Genomic DNA, 21245 nt, shown 5'->3' on the forward strand with positions numbered 1-21245 from the left:
AATCGCTATTTCAGGACAAATAGTCACCACGCATTACTTGTTTCTGTCAAAGCTTAAATGTAAGTACAGGTTCACACAAAAACACAGCTGACTGCTGGATTTATTTCAATGGGCCATCATAAAAACTCAAAGCAACAGGAGAGAAGGGGAACATGGCCCTACCACACACACACACACACACACACACACACACAATAAACAGCACTTGTACATTCCCACTGAACCTTTCAGCACAAAGGTGAGAAGCAGTTAGCAGCAGGTACCACTGAAACGTTTTAGATTAACTTTGCTGGAAGAATAGCAGTTCGCCTGTTCAATAAATCCAATTAAGTCATTGCTGACTACAGAAGCGTGTTCATATAGTAATAATAAGTATGTTGGCATCATGGGGGGGAAATTGGCAATTATTTCTCGTCCCGATTTTCTCCTGCAAATCAATAATCCAAACCAATAATCAAACAGGCTTGTCCAGGACAGTGAAAACTCTGGGCCCATTGTGGCTATTAATAAATGCTACTGAGTGTTTATATGGAAAAGAATACTAAGAGGCGGTGGGTGTAAACAGCACCACGCCTCTGTTGTCACCATGGAGACCTCCACTTCCTGTGTCCACTCCAGGGGACAATGACCCCAGCAGCGCTGGGTGAGACCGGAAGTGCCGCCCAGGGGGAGGGGCTTCTCCATAACAACACCATCACAGCATTGTTAATACAGGGTGGGGGGGGGGGGGGGGCTAAGCTTCCAATGCCATGTGTGTGTGCTGCTTTATGATGATCTGGAGAGAATTATAGCTTATTTTTTAGACGTACAATATGTAATTTTCTGCCACTAGGGGTCTCACACTCAAGTCAATAACAAAATATGCCGTTTGATGACATTGGGAAGTAAGGTGGGATCATGGGAATTTGTCTCTTCAATGGATAAAAAGGCTGAATAAAGCAGTTTTATGTTAAAAATCACAGTTTCTCTTGTGGCCGAGTGGGGCTGCTAGCCGAGCTGTCGCTAACATTAGCTCGGCCCATTTTTCTAGGTGCTCAGCTTTGCTTTTAGAGGTCAGGATTCCTTCAGTGTTCATCGTTCACAAGGTTTTTACAGCGAGCCGAATTAGAGGTCTCCTCCTCTCCCAAAACAAACAGACTGGCTAATTAAAACTGGTAAAACAGTGTTTTTCTCCGAGGTTCTTTGGTGGACACAGGATGTCAGCGAGCCGAGCTCAAATCTCTAATAAGATCCAGACATCCGATGACTCAAATCCCACCTTCATCCACTGAGAAGACATCTTATCTAGTTAAAAACAACTAAAGATCTAAAAAGTGATGATGGTGACGTGACTTGAAACAGCGAGACCAAATTACACGCTCCAGATTTCTTGTTTTTCAACATCGTTGGAAAGATTTGGGATAACGTAAGGAACATATTAGATCAGATCTACTTGTTTTTAGATATTTTAATGCGGAAATGTTCCATATTGTGTCTTTAAATGGATGAACTGGCTTGGCTTTTACAACAAAAACACTGCACTGACTTGCAGAACAGTTTTTGAATTCTCAGACTCAGACAGACACAAATTATACAAACCGTGACAGAGAGAGGGGGGTTTGGGGGGGAAAACAGTGTTCAAGTCTGGACTTTTCCAGAGAAAGCGGTCCAACACGCTCACAAAAGCCCGGGCAGAACTGAGACATCCACACAGACACCAATACCCCCTGAAGACTGGCTCCAGGCCCAACGCTCCTGGATCCAGACAGGTTCTGTCAAAGCTGAAACGTAACGACAGGTTCCCACACAAACACAAACACACAGCTCCACAGGCTGCGTCCCACACACACACACACGCACACAAACACACACACACACACACACACACACACACTCACTGCTTTTGTCGTCATTTGACAAATGACTGCCGGATTTATTGAAATGGACCGTCATAAAAAGCTATTGGGATGGAACATGGAATGGCCTTACCCAACACACACACACACACACACACACACACACACACACAATAAACAGCACTTTTACATTCCCCGGTGAACCTTTTAACTCAAAGGTGAGAAGCTTTTAGCAGTTACCACTGAAATGTTTTAGATCAGTGGTTCGCAAACTGCCTGGTGGTCCGCCAGAGCATTGCAAAAAATAAAGTTTTTTTTTTTATAGGCAACAGTTGTTACATAATACACACTAACCCTGAGGAGTGGGCTTGGGCCGATTTTCAGCAATATCGCGATAAATATCAAAAAATTTACATTTCAGTTCCAGAGGTTGTAGCGGGCTCGGTTTTAAAGCCAGAGTGAAGTTCTCAGGTATCATATGAAACTAGAAGACCTAAGGCATCGAGTGGTAACAACCATGTCATGCTAGCTTGTCAGGAAGGTGGCTAAATAACACTCCAAAGTTAGGCTACATTTTTGTGAGGGGAAAAAACATTTTCAAATGGGTCCTCTTTTTCACAGTCTAATGTTGGCAGGGGTGTGTGTGTGTGTGTGTGTGTGTGTGTGTGTGTGTGTGTGTGTGTGTGTGTGTGTGTGTGTGTGTGTGTGTGTGTGTGTGTGTGTGTGTGTGTGTGTGTGTAAAGTGTGGGAACCCCATTTTGGATGAACCTTCACTTTGCTGGGAAAATAGCAGTCTGCTTGTGATTCAATAATAAACCCACTAGCCACTACAGAGAGGTGGTAGAGGGGTTTTGGGAGGGAAACAGTATTCAAGTCTGAACTTTTTCAGAGAAAGCAGTCCAACATTCTCACAAAATCCAGCCAGAACTGAGACATCCACAGACACCACGTACCCCATGAAGACTGGAACAGTCTGGTTGCTAAGGGGAACTCAGGAGACAGTCACTATGTGAGCTTCATCCTGGACAACTTCACAACATCTCCCATCGCTAGCGTCCAGACGACCGTGTCAAACCTGCTGCCCATCTCCACCTCCGTCTCTTTCCAGAACTTCTCTCTCTCTCTCACTGGTAATTCCACTGTTGGCTTGTTTCTACCGATATGTCTCCTCTTTGGCTGCTCTTCATTCTGACTCATGTGTAAAGTTCTGCTCTTTGCTCCTCGAACCTCCTGGAAATCAACAGCATTTTCTTTGACCCATAATCTGGGCAGGCTTCTTCGTGGTATCTTCTAGATAAAGATCTATCCTGCTAGATTATGTCAGAGATACACAGAGGGCAGTTGTTCAACGTTAGCCAGTATCGAATGTCGTAAAACTAAACAGGTGTGAGTTCATGCTTTAATGTTGTCCTCGTTATCAGCGGCCGGTGTGATGGAAGTCCCTACAAGGAAACGGCTTGTACACACATAGTAAAACCACTACACAGTTACTTTGGAATACTTATACAGTTCCAAGTACAGGCTCTTCCTCAACCTGGCTTATCTCATTCACTTAGGTTAATGATTTTTTTCCCCCCAGAATGACCCATGCCCCTTACTCAAATGTACTGTATGTCTTGCGTTGTGACTGCATTAAATTCTGGTCTATTGAGGCTGCTGTCGGTAAAGAAATCGGTATATCTTCCTCTGCTCTTCTACGATAGATTTCCCCCTGTATTGATTGTTGTATGTCGACGCAAAAAGGTGAGTCACGAGGTTTACATTTGATGTATTTGAAAACTTACAGTATGCGTCCGTAACGTCCTAAGTTTGAATCCGGCCTAGGTCTTTATAGGGCCAACGGAAAAAAACGGACGGAATCATGAAATTTGGTAATACAAATTGTACTGTAAAACATGGAGAATTGCAGAATTTTCCATCAGCCAATTTGGCTGAAATTGATCAAAGTAGGCCTAATGATCAAAATAAGAAGTAGATCTAATGATCGTAGTAACCTAAATTATTTCATCATTGTAAAATAGGCCTAGAGAAATGATTCAGTTTTCGATTAGGGTGTTTTGAGAGGGGGGGGTCGATCTTGCGTGGGACCCTCACTGCACCTCACAACTTAGTTTTCACCTTGAGAAACATGTCGAAGAGGCTGTCTGAGAGAGCCAAGTCGTCAAAAAAAGACAAAACATCACTCCTAGTCCCAAAATTAAAAATAAATAAATAAAATCTAATTCAACGGAATTCATTCCCCTTTCTCTTTCTCTCTCCCTCCATGTTTTCTGTGTCTCTCTGCTGTGACCTTGACACATCATCTAGGCTGGCCAGAAGAAAACACCTCCAGACAACAAAATGGCCAAAAATGCAAGGTAGCTACATCACCACTAGTTGAGTTTCAACAGTGTTTCACTGTTTTGGGGTGGATTATTGCTTTAAGGGGAAACACATTCCTGCCAAAACTGATTTCCATTTGATGAAATACAGCAGTAAGACAGCTCAGTATAAAAGGAATGGGTGGATTTCACTTTTCACAGGACAGGTTAGGTCAAAAGGCGCGCATACATTTGAATGCTATTTTCCAAAAATGTCTTCAGCGTGTGAAGCAGTAACATTCAAAGAGTAGCGAGACCTTCAAACCTGAGTGAAACTGAAACATAGGACAGGTTTTGCGACCCTGTGACCGCCGGCGATAGTAACGGGCTAAAACCCACACGTGAACGTCAGATGAAGTGAACTACACACAGCACATGTCTGTAAAGAGCCACGCTGACATGACACCATAGAGATGTTGACACGGATAGAGAGATCAACAGTCACGTGACGTCTGCAGCCCCGGGAGAGAATTCCCCATTCATTTTCGCCATTGACATTTCGAAAAACCATAAAACATTTCAATTGGAGCAACAAGAAAAGAAAAGAAAAAGCTGGGATGAAACCGAAAATTGTATTATTTATTTATTTGCACGAAGTGAAATGTTTGATGGTCACTCACGATTCAGTCGGTCGCTGGTTAGTCTCTCCCCAGACTCAAATATTACGTTGAATCACTGCGCTCCGCATACTACTACATAAATGAGTCTGTACCACTTCACAGCCACTGCTGGGGTTTGGTGGGCGCGTCTAGGGGGGTGAAATTGAATGAGTGACAGGTCGTAGCACCAATGAGAGAGTGGTTCGGAAAATGGGCTGCGCCTCCCGTGTTGTCTGATCGCAAAGTCGTTACTGATTGGGCAGGACTGTATCCATCACTGGCATATGACTGGCCAAGTGAACGGTTCCCTCCCCATTACCAGCCGGCTGGGGGGGAAGCGTCCCAGACCCAGAGAGAGAGTTCTGCAGCATGCAGTAACGTAGTGTATCAGCGTAAGAACTCTCATGGGTCTGGTGTCGAGACTAGTCGCTGGTTGGCTTTCCAGCCTTAAAACTCGTTATAGGATTTTTCTAAATGTCTATGGAGAAAATGAAGGAGAAATTCTCTTCCGGGGCTGGAGACGTCATGTGACTGTTAAGCTCTATAAGAAAGTAAACAACAGTCAGAGTTATCTCACTGGTATCTAGTAGGTAAAATATAGAAATATTATTTAAAAAAAAAACAATGTTAAAAAAGCGTATTTATGACCACTTGGGGAAGCATTCGGCAAACAGGATTGGTCAGCCTGTACTACTCTTGGCCAGCTGGTAAGTGTCCTCAAACAGCAGAGGGGGAGGAGTTGAAAGAGGAGGAGGAGGAGAAGAGGAAGAGAAGACAGGAGGTATCAGTGACCTGGATTGTGCACACTCCATTTCCCCCTCAGAATGGCCCGGCTATCACACCAAACGGCCCCATTCAGCTCAGCAGCCTGTGGCCCGGGGGCAAGGAGGGAGGCAGCTCTGAGGAGCAGCCGGGGCTCCGGCAGGCTTCCTCTAGACATAACTGTACTCTCTTTGAAAAAGCAACAGAGACCACGCATCAGCAAGCATGCAGGCTGCCTGGGGGTCTACACAAACGTAAGACTTGCACACAGAAGGGTACAGCATGCAGTATGTACTAGAGCTGAACAATTAATCAGAAAAACTCAAATGCTGCAATTCATTGGTTAAGAGGGGAGAGAGGGGGATGTCCAAATTGATTTAGAAAGAATTTATTTTGCTGTAGTGCTGCGAGTAAACTGCTATTTTACTCTATTTCTTATAACCAAAGCACTTTTCTTTAAAGGATGGGTTTTCCGTGGGGAATATGAATATATATTAAATCTCACGCCCCTAAGGTTTTCGAATCAGTTGAAATTTTTGAAATTGGAGGTTTACTCACAGAGATATCAACCGAAATCCACTCTGTGTGTGGGGGGGGGGTGGTGGGGGGGAGGTGCGGGTGCGGGGACTCGAAATACTACATTTCCCACAATGCACTGGGCTCGCGTGGCCTTCGTTTTTATGCCCACCCCTCAGGCATTTGGCTGATATCAAACTCCAGTAGGTGGCGGTAATGCACATATATGTTTGCCAACCGCCATAAAACTCAAAGAAGAAGAAGAAGAAGGCTTCGACAATAAAATATACAAAGAACAAGAAATAAATCGAAAATAAAATTGCCTCCAAATTGCACCAAATGTAAACGGTAGTATATATGTCGGGAGATGTCTTCATAAAAAAAATTTCATGCATTTTAAGGCATTTTCGTAGGAGTTACGCGCATCTGATGTTGTAACTATTTTCTGTAAAAATGTGTAAAAACGGGTACATTGCTCAGCGTTGATTTCGTTACTTCAACCCACCTACTACTAGATGTAAAATTTGACGAGCTTTCCAATGCCGCCAGTCCCGTGTCGATTAGTGCTTCCGTTCCCGAGATAATGGTCTCTTTGCAAGGAACTATGGGAAGCTAATATTAGCTACAGCAGGCTAGGCGGTTGAAAAGATGGCTGCGTTTTTGTTTTGGTCAAGGCCTCTGAAGGGGCGTGGAGGACCTCTAGAAGCGGGACCATGGCCAACAACAGTTGTAGTTCATAGGTGCACGACTTCCGCAAGGCGGACTTAGGCCAGATGACGCGAAACGCGTCGGCTGGCCCAAAAAATATGTGAGAGATGCTTGATATCTCTGGCAGTGAATATCCAATTTCAAAAATTTCAACGGATTCGAAAACCTTAGGGGCGTGAGATTTAATATATATTCATATTCCCCACGGAAAACCCATCCTTTAAGCTATTTCAAAAGTTTAAAAAAAGTATGACAAGAAAAACCTGTGATATCATGAATCCAATTTTAAATCGCACCTGCAATATTCTGTCAAATAATCACAATTAGATCTGTTGTCAATATCTTTCAGCCCTAATATACATACGTATTGGAATTGGTTCCACACACACACACACAAAGTAAGCAGAGGTGCAAACGCCAGAAGATGCAGACTGGAGATGAGTGAGCAGTCAGGACTGTAGTCTGCTCACAGAACAGAACACCAACATCAACATGCCTCTTCAACCCCGGCACACAGTGACGAGCCATCACGTGCACAGAGAGATCAACATGGTTGTTCCCCATTGTGGATTCCGGGTTGAGCGTATCAAGAGAAACAAAATGAGTTTTTAACCTCAGGGTGTGGAGAAGATCAGCTCGTCATCTTCACGCTCGCTTTACTGCGTTGGAATTGATCAAAGTAGCTGCCAAAGGATTCTTTCGTGCAGTAAAGAAGATTCCTTCCTTGAGGGCGTTCAACACCTACAATCACTTGCCACTCAAGAGCTATTTCAACCCTACTAGCATCCAGGGATCACGGCATACATGTGAGGGCACCAGGGAGGATGGCCAAGGAAATAGACGATCATATTTATTTAGCAAAAATATCCCCCATGGGGAGAGGAGGAAAAGGTGTTACTATCAGCAAGAGGCACGTTGTCACAATAAGGTTTAGAAAAGTAGATCGTTGTTATTACAAAGGTCACCAGGTTTCAGTTACACTCAATCAAATCAACTTGAACAAAACCTCCACACAACTTGCAATGAAAACAAATCAACGTTTCAGCTCTTCTCGTAACCTCTCTTGGCAAGAGGTTCAAGAGCTGCTTTCTGACCAACGTCTGTGTGATGATACAGTTACACTGGAGACGCATCCGACTGATGTGAGCGAGTTTTCCGATTCGTTTGCTTTTGCTCTCAACTTCTAAAAGAAGAGGAAAGTACAGAGAAATCATTCTGTTCGTCCAACTCTGTGCATGAATCTGAAACAAGTCACATAATTCTGGCATTGTTAAACCTGCAGGGGGGTTTATATGGTTGCCTTCGCATTTTCTTTTCCTTTCATCGGATGTTCCCCCGTTTTCTCCATAATTGGACTTGGCCAATTCCCCATGCTGTCCTGGCCCGTTGCTCCACCCCCTCTACCCATCTCGGGAGAGTTGTAGTAGACTAGCATATTCCCCCGCAGTTTCTCTCCCCCCCCGAACAGGTGCCCCGACCGACCAGAGGAGGCGCTAGTGCAGCGACCAAATCCTTACTCTAAATCCGACTTCCCGCCCACAGACACGGCCAACTGTACCGGAGGTAACACGGGGGCTCGAACCTGTGACCCTCGTGTTGGTAGGCAGGGAATCTACCGCTACACTACCCGGACGACGCCCTTGCCCCTTGCCATCGCATTTTCAACTTGTCAAACATGGAGGACGGCGTAGCTGCGAGGGAGTGACCAGCAGCTTCACAACATATTTCCTTCTCAAGACAAAAACAGCAAAGCAAGCTGAACATGAACAAATATTGTTGCACCGTTGTGATTATATATGACCTCTTCACTGACTAGACATTTCTGTTGGCTCTCTGCTCTATTTAACTAACTACTCACTAACTACTGTGAAAATGTGACTTTTATATTTCTGCCCCCTCAGGCCATTGTAAACATTGCCCCCCCCCCCCAAAAAAAAACAGTTGCCGTTCCTTGGTCACCAATAGAGGCTGATGAAAGTCACAAATGACTTATTTAACGTGGGCCTTGAAGGTTAAAAAATGTGAACTGAGTTCAGTCAGCAGAACAGTGGAGCAGTCAGGGACTTATAACAATGACTGGTGATCACATCTAACATGGGTCTGCATGTTCACCACGATGTGAGGAGGCACATCTGCTTAACGCATTAGGAAAACAACATGACCTGTAATTAGGGGGCAGTGTTTGGAAGGCTCTCTGAGGCTCTTCTGAGGAAGGCAGCCGAGTCGACTGCTGTCCGTCTGTCTGCAGACTGTCTGTCTGCCTGTCTGTCTGTCTGCAGACTGTCTGTCTGTCTGCAGACTGTCTGTCTGTCTGTCTGTCTGTCCGCAGACTGTCTGTCTGTCTGTCTGTCTGTCTGTCCGCAGACTGTCTGTCTGTCTGTCTGTCTGTCTGTCCGCAGACTGTCTGTCTGTCTGTCTGCAGACTGTCTGTCTGTCTGTCTGTCTGCAGACTGTCTGTCTGTCTGTCTGTCTGACTGTCTGTCTGCAGACTGCTGTCTGTCTGTCTGCAGACTGCTGTCTGTCTGTCTGTCTGTCTGTCTGTCTTGTCTGTCTGTCTGTCTGCAGCAGCAGCAGACCGCAGCCTTTTGAAACGTGAGCTGAGTGGTGCAGTCTGAGCCGCAGTGGATGGAGAGACAGCTCTCGGGCTGCAGCGCTGATGATCAAGCAACTTTGGTCGCAGGCTTCACTGAAATGACTGAAGAGATGTTGGCGAGAAGCTCTCTGGAGAGGCTAGGTAGAAGGTCATGGTGGCCTAATCATGCTTTATTCTCGTTCCAACTAGTCAACACTGTAACGTCTGTGTGTTACAGAGACGACGTGGAGGAGAGACATTTGGATAAACTGTGGTCGGACACGAACCCAGCAACGTGATTGGCTGAGTGAAAGGAAAAACCCACTCTCAGATACTCTTACACTGTCTTGCATTTTCAATCTGTGATGTTCAGGGGCATTCTGGGGGATTTTGCAAGTGCTGCCTGTTAGTTTAGATTTTCTTCAACCTCGTCTTCTCCTTCAGTTTGTCATTTCCTACATTTCCCAGAATGACTTTCACCAGGCCCCAGGGAACGTACCTGGGGCCTACCTCTCTCAACGTACCTCTCTCAAAACAATTGAAAACCACCGTCATGTTAAAGCTGAGCAAGGAGGTCGATTTTATTTCACCAGAGCCGAAGGCAGCAACACAAAAGACTGATGGAAATGACAGAAGAGAAGGTAGACAGATAGAAATGATGTCAGTCCCTTGAGAAGGACAGTAGGACACCTGGGTGACTGACAGCTTACCTGGGGGAGAGAAAAGCTGCCATAAGCACCAATCAGAGACGAATGAACGTTATCCTTCACCCAAATATTTTAACTCAACGGCACTTTAGATATGACCTCCCTCCACCCCTATTCTTCAGTAGTTATTGGGGAAGACTTATGCATAAGCTGAACCTAGGCTAGATCATTTGCACATTCATAGCAGCTACACACTATTCAGAAAGTAGCTTAGCCAAGAGAAGCTATTAGCGAGCTGATGTCTCCCATTTCATGTCGGGGAGGAACAGGCAGCGTTTTAGTCAACCTTATCAGTTATCACATACCGGCTGTCTTATCAGTTATCACATGCCGTCTGTGTGTTGTCAGTTAAGCAGAACTATCTCCCCTTTTCCTCCCCTCTTGCCTCATTCTTTGACACTAGGCAGACTACTGTAAACCGCCAGGATTCCTCAGGGATAAGGCCTGGAGTCTACTGCAGGGAGAAGCTGTTCACCATGCACAACACAAGATCAACACGTTTTCAATTTCTTCCACTGACCTATAAGAAAGATTGTGATATCGCACATGCCTTAATTAAGAAACGAATGCAACATATATTACAGTATATAAAATGTACTGCACGTGCAAAGGAACATGAAACACAACACTGGGCACTTACTAGTCAATTAGCCAAATTAATGTTTTCAATTTATACCCGATTTCCAAATCTTCTTCTCTTCCTCCTGCACTAGGCACTTCACCACTTAAGTGTAGCACTTAAGAGAGAGGGTAGAGTAGCCTTTCGTATTGTATTTATATATTGTTATCATGTAACCTGATGAATGTAAGGTGTAGTATTTTCTTTTAGCACTGACATGCTGCATGTACATCCTGTCTGTGTTTTGCTGTAATTTGATGTCTGTAATGTTGTGGTATCTCTTGCGATGACACGTTACATGTATATCAGTTTGTGCATTGAATGAATGTAATGAGTGATTGTTTTGATATTTAGTGGGGACTACGGATGTAAACTAGCATTAGCTAACTCCGGCATATTTACATGTTTTGGTATATAGAGGCTTCTATATTTCTGAACATGTCCATTAATGTGCATTGTCCCGTCACAATAAACCAATAAAGTAAAGTAAAGTATTGTGTGGAATACACTGGGGCCGTTACTGCCATCATGTAAACATGATCAAGGGAAACGACACATTTGCCCAATTCATAGCTTTCAAGGGGCGTTACGTGCTGCCGGGAACGCCCACCTGGCGGTCAAAAAACAAACTTGTTCATTCGCTGCCAGCCAAGTCGACTAGTTTCTCACGCTGTGTTTGTTCAGCCGTTTGTACACACGTCTTTGCGGCCAACATTTCCTCAAAGGTAAGCTCAAGTAACGTTACAATAATGATTAAAATACCCCGTTAACGTTACTTGAGCTTACCTTTGAGGAAATGTTGGCCGCAAAGACGTGTGTACTTTGATGGTAGCCATTTGCCCTCCCCAGCGACTGAACCACGTCTAATCGCACAAATCCACAACCTCCTCCTGTCTGAGTTTTCTTTCTCCGACGGCATTCTGTAAAAGCACAAGCCAGGCGTGTCTCCTCGTCGGTTAGTGCAACCGATAGCACAACAGGTAATCGGCATTTTGGCTGAACAAACACAGCGTGAGAAACTAGTGACTCGGCGGCAGTGGAATGAACAAGTTTTTTTTTGACCGCCAGGTGGGCGTTCCCGGCAGCACATAACGCCCCTTGAAAGCTATGAATAGAGAGGCAAAGTGGAACGTCACTTCCTGCTTCAGCACTGTACCAGAGATTTTCATCCACCATTTATTTTCCCATAGACATTTGGTAAAATGTTTGACTTGTTCAAACCAAATGGTTCAGATTAGGGATGTTCATCAATTATCGAAAATCGATAATCGATCGTTAAGGATTGGAATCGATCCTGTGGCATTTGGATCGATTTTTTAATTATTTAAAAAAAAAAAAAAAAAAAAAAAATTTTTTTTTTTTTTTTTTTTTTGGACTAGGTTTGGGTGGAATTCGTTCCTCCTCGCCCCACTCCATTGCACAGCCGACTAACGTGAGGTGGAGCTTCATAGTCTCTAGTTTTCTGGCTGGGCATGGGCCTTTGTGCCAACAAAACTGTTTTAAACATGAGAAATTCACACCGGCATGCGCCGGGGACAGCAGTGTTGAAGAGGAGACACATTGAAATAAAGAGTTAATTGAGGAGAACACGTTGTCTTTCGTATTTTCTGCCATAGGCATTCATTTTGTTAAAAAAAAAAAATGAAAATATTGAAAATTTTCTAAGTATTAATAAAATCGATAATCGATAATTGATCGTTAATTCTCACCGATTATCGATTTTGGAAAATTTTCAAAATGAACATCCCTAGTTCAGATATATTTAGAAACAGGAGAGATCGCATAACATTTCACTTCGACCAAAACGTAAAGAAATGTGGGTTTAAAGAAAATATTTTTTCTATGTTTTTTTTTTAGTTTTGATCAGAGTGAAATGTTCTATGGTCTCTCCCGATTCTAAATATATCTGAACCGTTTGGTTTGACCAAGTAAAACTATGTCTATAAGCATTTTACGAAATGTCTATGGGAAAATAAATTGCGGGAGAAAATCTCTGGTACAGTGCTGAAGCAGGAAGTGACGTTCCACTTTGCCTCTCTATGCTAGCACTCTCCTGCAAACGGATAGCATTGTGTAGCATCACACAAGAGCACATGCCTTGGGATTAGCAATAGGCCCTGTCCTGTGTGCGCCACCGGGCTACAGGGGGCCACAGTAGCTACAGTATTGTCACAGCTGTGTCACCACACACACGCACGCACACACAGACACACACACAGACAGACACACACACACACACACACACACGCAGAAAAATCAGAACTCTCGTTTACAATGCTGATCACTGATCAGCCAATATCCTGCAGTAGAGTGACTACTAGCATCCTAGACTTCATCCTACAGTATAAACAAGCTGGATTGTCCAATGAAGAACCTGGATGGCCATCGGTCGTTGAGTCGGTTTGTCACTTATCTGTGAGCTGTCAACCCAACTGGCCAGTGTTAGCTGCCATGGAAATATCCCACAGGGGAACTGTCAATTAAAACAAGTAGGTGAATACCATTAGCCTGTGTTCACACCTGGCGCTTAACATAAGCAGAACTGAAGCTTGAGTCAGGCTCAAAGCTGAGCTGACGCTTAACCGTTCACACAAGAAGCCTTCTCTTTTCCCTCCAGCGCCTCGCTCGGCACGCCTTGAACCCGCCCACAACTCCCATTGACTTCATGCCTGGCAGCTTCACGCTTGGAAAATAGGGCTGAATCCTGAACGATGGCTTGAGCGTGCCTTGAGCAAGGCACGCGCGTGGCTGGTGTGAACGGCTTCGCCTGTTAACGAGGACGCCGAAATGAAACTTGCGGGTTCAGCGTAGGTTGAGCTTTTAGGTTGAGCGTTGCTTCGGCGTATGGTGTGAATGTGAACGGGCTGTTAGGCTGTCACCATACTGCTGGTGTTGGTGTTGTCAAAAGCATTAGGCTAGATGACACCTCCACTGCCACATTTGAAGGCTGGTCTTCCTACATCAGGATCTGTGTTCATGTGTATCTGCAGCAACGTTGTGTTGCTGTTTGTGCAGCACTCTGCCAAGTTTAGATGCTATTTTTTGAGTAGGATCGCTTCTTTTCCAGCGCCGGTACCATTTGATATTCAGCCCAGCCACTAACCAGACACGTCTTTACACCAACAGTCAAATCAGAACCCAAGTTTCCAGGCCCACATCTCATTTCACCGTATCATTAAAGCTGCATTCAGTGATGTTTTTGTGTTCAAATAAGTGTTAAATGGCTCTATCTATATATATTCTGACAGCAATCACTGAAATAGAGTGTTTGGTCAGTGACTTGAAACCCCCCAACCCCCCACTGTCCTCTATCTCTCTCCTGTAGTCCTGCAGGCAGGGTGGACATATCTCCACAACCGTAACTTGTAGAGACTCTGGGATGGCGGCGTTGGATTCGGGGTGAAAAAATACACAGTCTTTTAGAAGGATTGCGATCTGACCTTCCCTCTCGAAGAAAATGTCAACTTTTCTTTGATTGGATAGTTTGAGGTCGGCGCCAATTTTGATCCAATCAGAGAAAAGTTGACGTTTTATGAGAAACGGAAGGTCCAATCGCGATACATATAAAGGACTATGTATGTATTTGTTCACCCCGAATCCAACGCCGCTATCCACGAGTCTCTATGAGTTACGGTTGCGGAGATACGTCCGCCCTGCCTGCAGGACTACAGAAGAGAGATAGAGGACAGCGTTGAGGGTTTCAAGTCACTGACCAAACACTCTATTTCAGTGATTGCTGTCAGAATATATAGAGCCATTTAACACTTATTTGAACACAAAAACATTGCTGAATGCAGCTTTAAGTCAACAGTAATTTCGCTGCATCAACTCTAGTGGCTGAATCAGGTAATCATTCAGAGCTGTGGATTCGCAAAGAGGGACGATGCAGTAGGTAAAGCTAGCTGAAGGGCTTGTTTCCTCCAGGAACTATACTTTCTCTGCAACGTGCCCTTCAAGTTTCCTGTTATTGTTCAGGCATCAACTCAATCTCCACAGGGGGTTTCTCAACAGACAAGGACTTGAACAGGAGGCTTTGGCCTACTTCTTCTCTGTCCCAAGTAAAAACCTCAGAGCAGCTGTGGTTCTCAAACTTCTTTGGCTTCAGTACCTCCTTTCCCTGATTTATGAGTACCCCCTTTTTAAAAAATGGCAAGAGAAAACTATAGCAGCTATACTACAGTATGATGCAATGAGTGAATGATAACCCACCCTTTAAAGAATATAACATTACAAAATAAGAATTGGAGTGGAAGAGTTGCCTCCTGCTGAGCAGATTATTATTATTTGATTTATTTTTATTTGATTTATTTTCATGATTTATTCGTATATTTGTCCCCTTTCTCTCAAGTACCCCCCCGTACTACCTCCACATACCCCTAGGGGTACACCTAACCCAGTTTGGGGAACCACTGCTTCAGAGGATTGAATAGACCCTTTTCACGGGGGCCATTTTGTGTCTAAAAAGGCAGGGTAAACAACACAGGTGCAAGCAACACACTATAATGAGGGTTTCCGAATTCCAATCGTGGAAGTTGGAAACCCTCGTTAGTGTTTCGCTTGCACCTGTGTTTACCCTGCCTTTTCGACACAAAATGACCCCCGTGAAAAGGGTCTATTTATTACGAGAGTAAATGAAGGGGAACTTTAAGGGGATAAATAAAACAGATCAGTATTGTTTGTTGACACACCATATCGCATTCGGGGGGTTTTTAATAGCAGAAGAACACACTACTACGCCTGTATCATGTCAGTAAAATGGCAAAAAGAACAACACAATGCACTTTCTTCTCCCTGACGCGTCTCACTCCCAGCCACCGTGAGCGCCACACAGTTAATGAGGGGAAATGCAAAACGTGGGGAAGCTGAGCCTTTGAGGCCAGAGAGAGCCTGCCTCATATAATGGCCCTAGCGAAAGAAAGGGGAGCTTTGTTCAGTGCAACACAAGCAGGTTCCTCTTTAATGACTTCATGTGCATGCCAGTCACTTACGCCATACAATCCCTCCATGCGGCCACACAACACTTTGCGGGACGTCCCGAGCATGTGAGGGGTGCGGCACGTTCCTCAGGCAGCGCCCCCGAGCTGTTCTTCTTCTCAGTTCAGACCGGGTCACATCTTAATCTCAATGATCAGTGTTACAAAAGTAACATATTACATGTAATATAGTAACATATTACATGTAATATATTACATTTAGCAGTAACTCAGTAATATAACTTATTACTTCAAAGCACATATGAATTAAGATACAATCATTTCCTAATCAAACTGTGTGTTTTTATGCAAATAACCAATATAGATGAAAATAACAAAGGAAAAGAATAACATTTAGATTTTTTTTTGTTGTTGTTTACACCGACTTCAAGGTGGTTGAAATTATTTTTCGGGATCGTTCCGGGGCGGCGATGTCATTCTGCTACTACTGTTATTTTGGTGAAAGTAATGCAAAAGTAGTGTAATAGGTAACAAGTTACTTTACACAGACAGTAATATTGTAAAGTAACTTATTACCTTCAAATGAAAGTAACTAGTAATACATAGTATATTACATTTTGAAAGTAACTTGCGTGAAATGTGAAATCTGTACAGATTCAAGTGTGCGGAAATTCCTTTTATAAAAGTAACTTGCCCAACACTGCCAATGATATATGATGCTGGGCTCGTTCCTGTTTTTGAGATTATGCTAGATTAACAAATCCGCACACGAGCTGAGTGGGTATATGGAAACTAGCACCAGTCACAACACACACACACAGCTGCTGTCTCTGCTATCCAGAAAACAAAACAAGGGATATGTCACTGTAAACATGTTTGAAGAGCATTTTTCAATCTGCTTCTGCGATTTTTTTCTTTGCTGCATTCTTGATATCTTTGTCAAGAAAAACGAAACAAATTCTAGAATGGGCCTTGGTAGTCAATTGTTCCCTTGTATTCACTATTCACACACACAAGGCTACATTTCTTCACAGGCTGAAGAAGCCGTGGGAAATATGTTTATGCCTATTTCAGCATTATGGGCTGAGGGTTGCTCAAAAGTCACAGTTCTCAGTATGAACCGCAGCATGAGGGTCATAGTACTTTCTTAAACTTTCAACAAGGACAGATTTGTTTGTGTGTGTGTGGTAAAACACTATCTTATCACATAAGATTACCTTTTCCCATTGTACTGTTCAATTGGACAGAGGTATCATCAAGAAGAACGCATATTTCATTCATCAGAAAGTTCAAAAGCATGGACTTAACCAGAGATTTGTGGAAGCGACATGAAGACTAAACTAGAGAGAGGGATCACACCAGCCGCAACGCCCGTGCCTTAAAAGGAATGTGGGGGAGGGGCATAAAGTGGGGGGTGGGCGGTGGCCCCCTTGCTCGGATCACACCCCTTTTCGAACTTGGCCTTCATTTTGATGTCAAGTGCACACCTGTAAAGTCTCCTGACTGCATTTTGCACGGTTTTGATGCTATCGCGCGAACAAAGTGTGTCAGACAGACAGACAGACAGACAGACAGACAGACAAACATACATATAAACGCCCAGTTGCAAAAAGCACCTGAGGTTAAGATGTCCCTTAGAGTCAGAGTTAAGGTGTCCATAAAATAGAATTGGCTGCAGAAAACACCCTCAAATCTTGTGCTCATGTTTTCCTTAAAATGTTTAACCTTAAGGAGAAGATTTAAGGGTGTTCTGTGCAGCCGATTCTATTTTATGGACACCTTAACTCTATGGGACATCTTAACCTAAGGTGCTTTGTGCAACTGGGCCGAGGCAAAGTACTCAAAACCACTTCTGTGGTAGTTCCCGCTACAATAGATGTCTCCAGGACCACAGTTTGCCGCTATGATGACGCACACACACACACACACACACACACACACACACACACACAGTGACAAAAATACCAGCCAATGCTGTTGCAGCTAGTAAACATGACTTGCAGATATTCTGCTGATTGGTCCACACTGGTATCAGCCTATCAGTAGTGTCCTACTTTTTATTTACAATGGAGCATCCCATAGTGAATGTGTGTTGTTGTTTTTAGATGTACTGTTCCTCTGCCTTGTTGTTTGCCTGACCTCTTCTGAAGGAGGTTCACTCTTAGCAGGGGGCTCCTCCAGTCAGAAAGCTTTTCTTTAAGCGCAGACATGTCACTGTGAAAGAGAATATAGCTCGTCTATATATAAAGAAGCAGAGGCTATTTTTACCCCTGGTCCATATTTCATGACTGAGCGTTTCAGAGCTACAGAGTGATGTTGCTCTTTTCTGCAGTAACACCACGCTGGTGCATCAGCTGCTCTGACGTCTAATAATGGGGCTGCTGCTGCTGCGCTAGTCTGTCCTGTATCTAGGCCAAAACAACACCTATGAAGTGACCGCAAGACTCGCTCTCTCTGGCGACTCGTCTTTTTTGAGGTCACCTTCAGTTTAGAGGAGAAATATGAATACATTGAAATAACTGAATGGTCTCACATCATGCTTGAGCAAACACCCTTTGAGTGACTTTGCAAGTCTGGCGTTTCGTTCCTTCAAACCAAATCTTTTAACAACTAGGATTTTTTTGTTATGTTTTTAAATAGAACGAGAACCCACTGTTGCTGCCCCAGATGTATAGATATCATCATTTCACACAACCCGAAAGCTCGAAAACTCATTTTTGAAAGGTTAAAGACTTATTTTTAGAACATCCTGGTCATCTTTGCTGATGTACCTTTGGCTGACTGATGGGAAGTCCGACCAATGACAAAGTTAAGTGCGAAGGATGACATACGAATGGGTTGGATGATCAAAACGGGCCCCGCCCCCCAGACTCGCGAGCTGACAGGACATCATGTGACGAGGTGACGAACGCTGAATTTACATAGTTCTCCCAAAGAGAACGCCGACAGAAATCCCAGGATTTGCTGCTGTGAAAATCAACCGCTTTTACATGATGTAAAGATTTGTGATTTCATTCCACGTGATCAGTAATCAGACTAATTAATATAGCCGGCTCCTCATTAAGTTACAAGCTTTAGAAAAAAATCAGATTAGTATTCAAACTCTAACTAGAAAGACAGATGTCTTCTTCGTTCTCACGAGTCGAGCGTAGCCTCAAACACGAGTATCTACGCGTTCAAACCGGAGCTCCAGCCTTGCAGACTGTGATATCAGTGATGTCTCTCCACAGTGGGATACAAACAGAGAGCCCGTCATTATAGAACCAGAGGAGGGAGGGAGGGCCTGCAGAGTGTCAGGTGTCGACAGGGGGGGGGCCAGTTGCCGGAGACTGGGCCGGGCCGGCCCGTCTCTCGTGCTACGCTGGCAGCTGGGTCTTCTCAGACCTCACATTCCAGCAGCACCGACCCACTTTACTCTCATCACCTGTGCCGATCAGAGAGGGTGGGTCGAGCCCAGCGCCAGGGTGGGAACTTGACGGTCGCGTTCCGTTCACTTTGAACTGCGGTAATGCTACACGCTCAAATGGACCACACCGATCTACAGCACGGGGGTCATTAAGAAAGTCTCGCTAGTCGCTACTCAAAACTACTGATTATTGTTGTTCATAAAAAAGTGTGAATTGTGAAATAATCCACAATATGGAGATGTCAAGATGTCCCCTTATTTATGATAAAGAACTATAGTAATTCTATACCAAATCTAATAGAAGGATACTATACAAAGGTCACAGAAATATTATAGTGATGGGAGATTTTTTTTTTTATCTAGGCGACAACAAGGTCACAATAAACTCACCGTTCATTGAGTACTGCACAGACAATAATACCATACCAGATAACAACAAAATAGCAGAAATAGTTGTTACAGTCGACATTGTGGAAATATGCCATAGCAGATTAGAAAAAATACCACAAAGTACACTAAGGTCACGCTGCAACTTGATCTCAATGAATATCGTACAAATGGTATTGCACTTTCAAAATGGTCGCGGCCAGCGTCCATTTGACATTTTGGCATATTCACTCCGCGCTTATTTAATCATGCAAAACCATGTTATTTGTACTACTTTTTAAGAGATTGGGCTGCGCTACAAGCTGCCTATTGAATCCCACACAGACAGACATAGGCTAAAGTCCCTATAGGAAATGCTACAGTGAAACCATACAAGATGTAAACAAAAACACCCCTGTAGAACTGGTGGTACAGTCTATATTGGAAATATAAAATACCACAATGCACAAGGTCACACTGACTGTAAAGTGACTACAGAATCCCACAGGATACAATGTGTGTGTGTGTGTGTGTGTGTGTGTGTGTGTGTGTGTGTGTGTGTGTGTGTGTGTGTGTGTGTGTGTGTCTGATGTTGTGAGTGGAGAGAGAGTGAAGCAGACTCCTATGATTCAGCATCTTCTGCAGCCCATCAGACCTCCCCTGTGCGACTCCATCTGCTCTGCAGTCTGCACTGCCTTCACTGCATTATGAGCACTATTATAAAGCAGCTCTGGCTGACTGACCTCCACTAAATAATACACGTGAATATTTACCTCGCCCCAGCGGAGACAGACACACCCCTTTGTGTTGCTTAATGAGAGAGAATGCAATGATCAGATTTGTGTTTATCACTACTTCAAAGGAAGCATTTGGTGTGACTGCATGGGGAAAAGATACACGCTGGAGATAGCCTTATGAGATATATGAGATATATAATATGAGATATATAATATAATATATATGAGATAGCCTTCATATATTATTGCTGAAATTAAGTACTACTCAACTGCAGAATGCGACAGCAAATTATTGACAAGTTTCAGTAGGTTCAGAAGGTTTAAACCTAGACTAGAGCAGTTTGCAGTTGCAATGTGGAATGACATGTCAGTCACACGGAACAGTAGCAGCCTGAACTTTTACACACACACACACACACACACACACACACACACACACACACACACACACACACACACACACACACACCTGATTGTGACGATTCATTCAACAAAAAGCATTGAGCCGAGATACACCTTAATTAAACAGCTTGGCGAATTAAAAACATTCCTGTGCAACAATGTGCTGGAACTTTAGAGAAAGATGACGGTCGGTTTTCGTGCAAAACACACAAAAGTAATTGCAATGATTCGTTCGGCTGGTTCCGATGCACACACACAAAAAAAGCCCCTTCCTCCCCGTGTGGGGCAGGCAGGCAGCCCACAAACCACTGGAGGGTCCCAAACAGAACATCATGCTCTTGACTTACCTCAAGACTGAAGCGGAACCAAATGTTTGGACCAGGTCGTCGGAGCCTTCTTTTCCAGGCTGGGTCGCAGCAGCGCTCGTGAGTAGACAGACACACAAAATGCAAAAGTCTCTATTTCACTCCCTGCATTCCCAACGAATAAATTGTTTTCTTGCGCTCCTCTCTCTCTCTCAACGCCCTCCTCCGGACAAATCCTCGACAGTCACGACCGTGGCGAATAGTTGGGGCATTTTTGTCCGAGCTTTATGGGCTGTTTAAAAATAATTAAAAGCAGTCCTTCCCTGCTCGTGACGGTCGATGAAAACTCCTCTAGTCTCTCTCCCTCTCTCTCTCGCCTTGCTGCTAATCAGTGCGCGGCCACTCAGGTTCGCGCAG

General features: G+C 44.1%; 1 protein-coding gene across 1 annotated transcript in view; it reads right to left on the bottom strand.

The window, feature by feature from the left end:
* The window catches only part of LOC310791352 (unconventional myosin-IXAa-like), a 158988-nt gene extending 137812 nt beyond the window's left edge, over window positions 1–21176 (bottom strand). Inside the window, 1 exon segment of the mRNA XM_083653039.1 lies at window positions 20871–21176. The gene's annotated coding sequence lies outside the window, so the exon portion shown is untranslated.
* Window positions 21177–21245: the final 69 nt, after the last annotated feature.

The sequence above is a fragment of the Poromitra crassiceps genome (genome assembly GCF_964638095.1).
Source record: "Poromitra crassiceps genome assembly, chromosome: 16".
Taxonomy (NCBI): Eukaryota; Metazoa; Chordata; class Actinopteri; order Beryciformes; family Melamphaidae; genus Poromitra; species Poromitra crassiceps.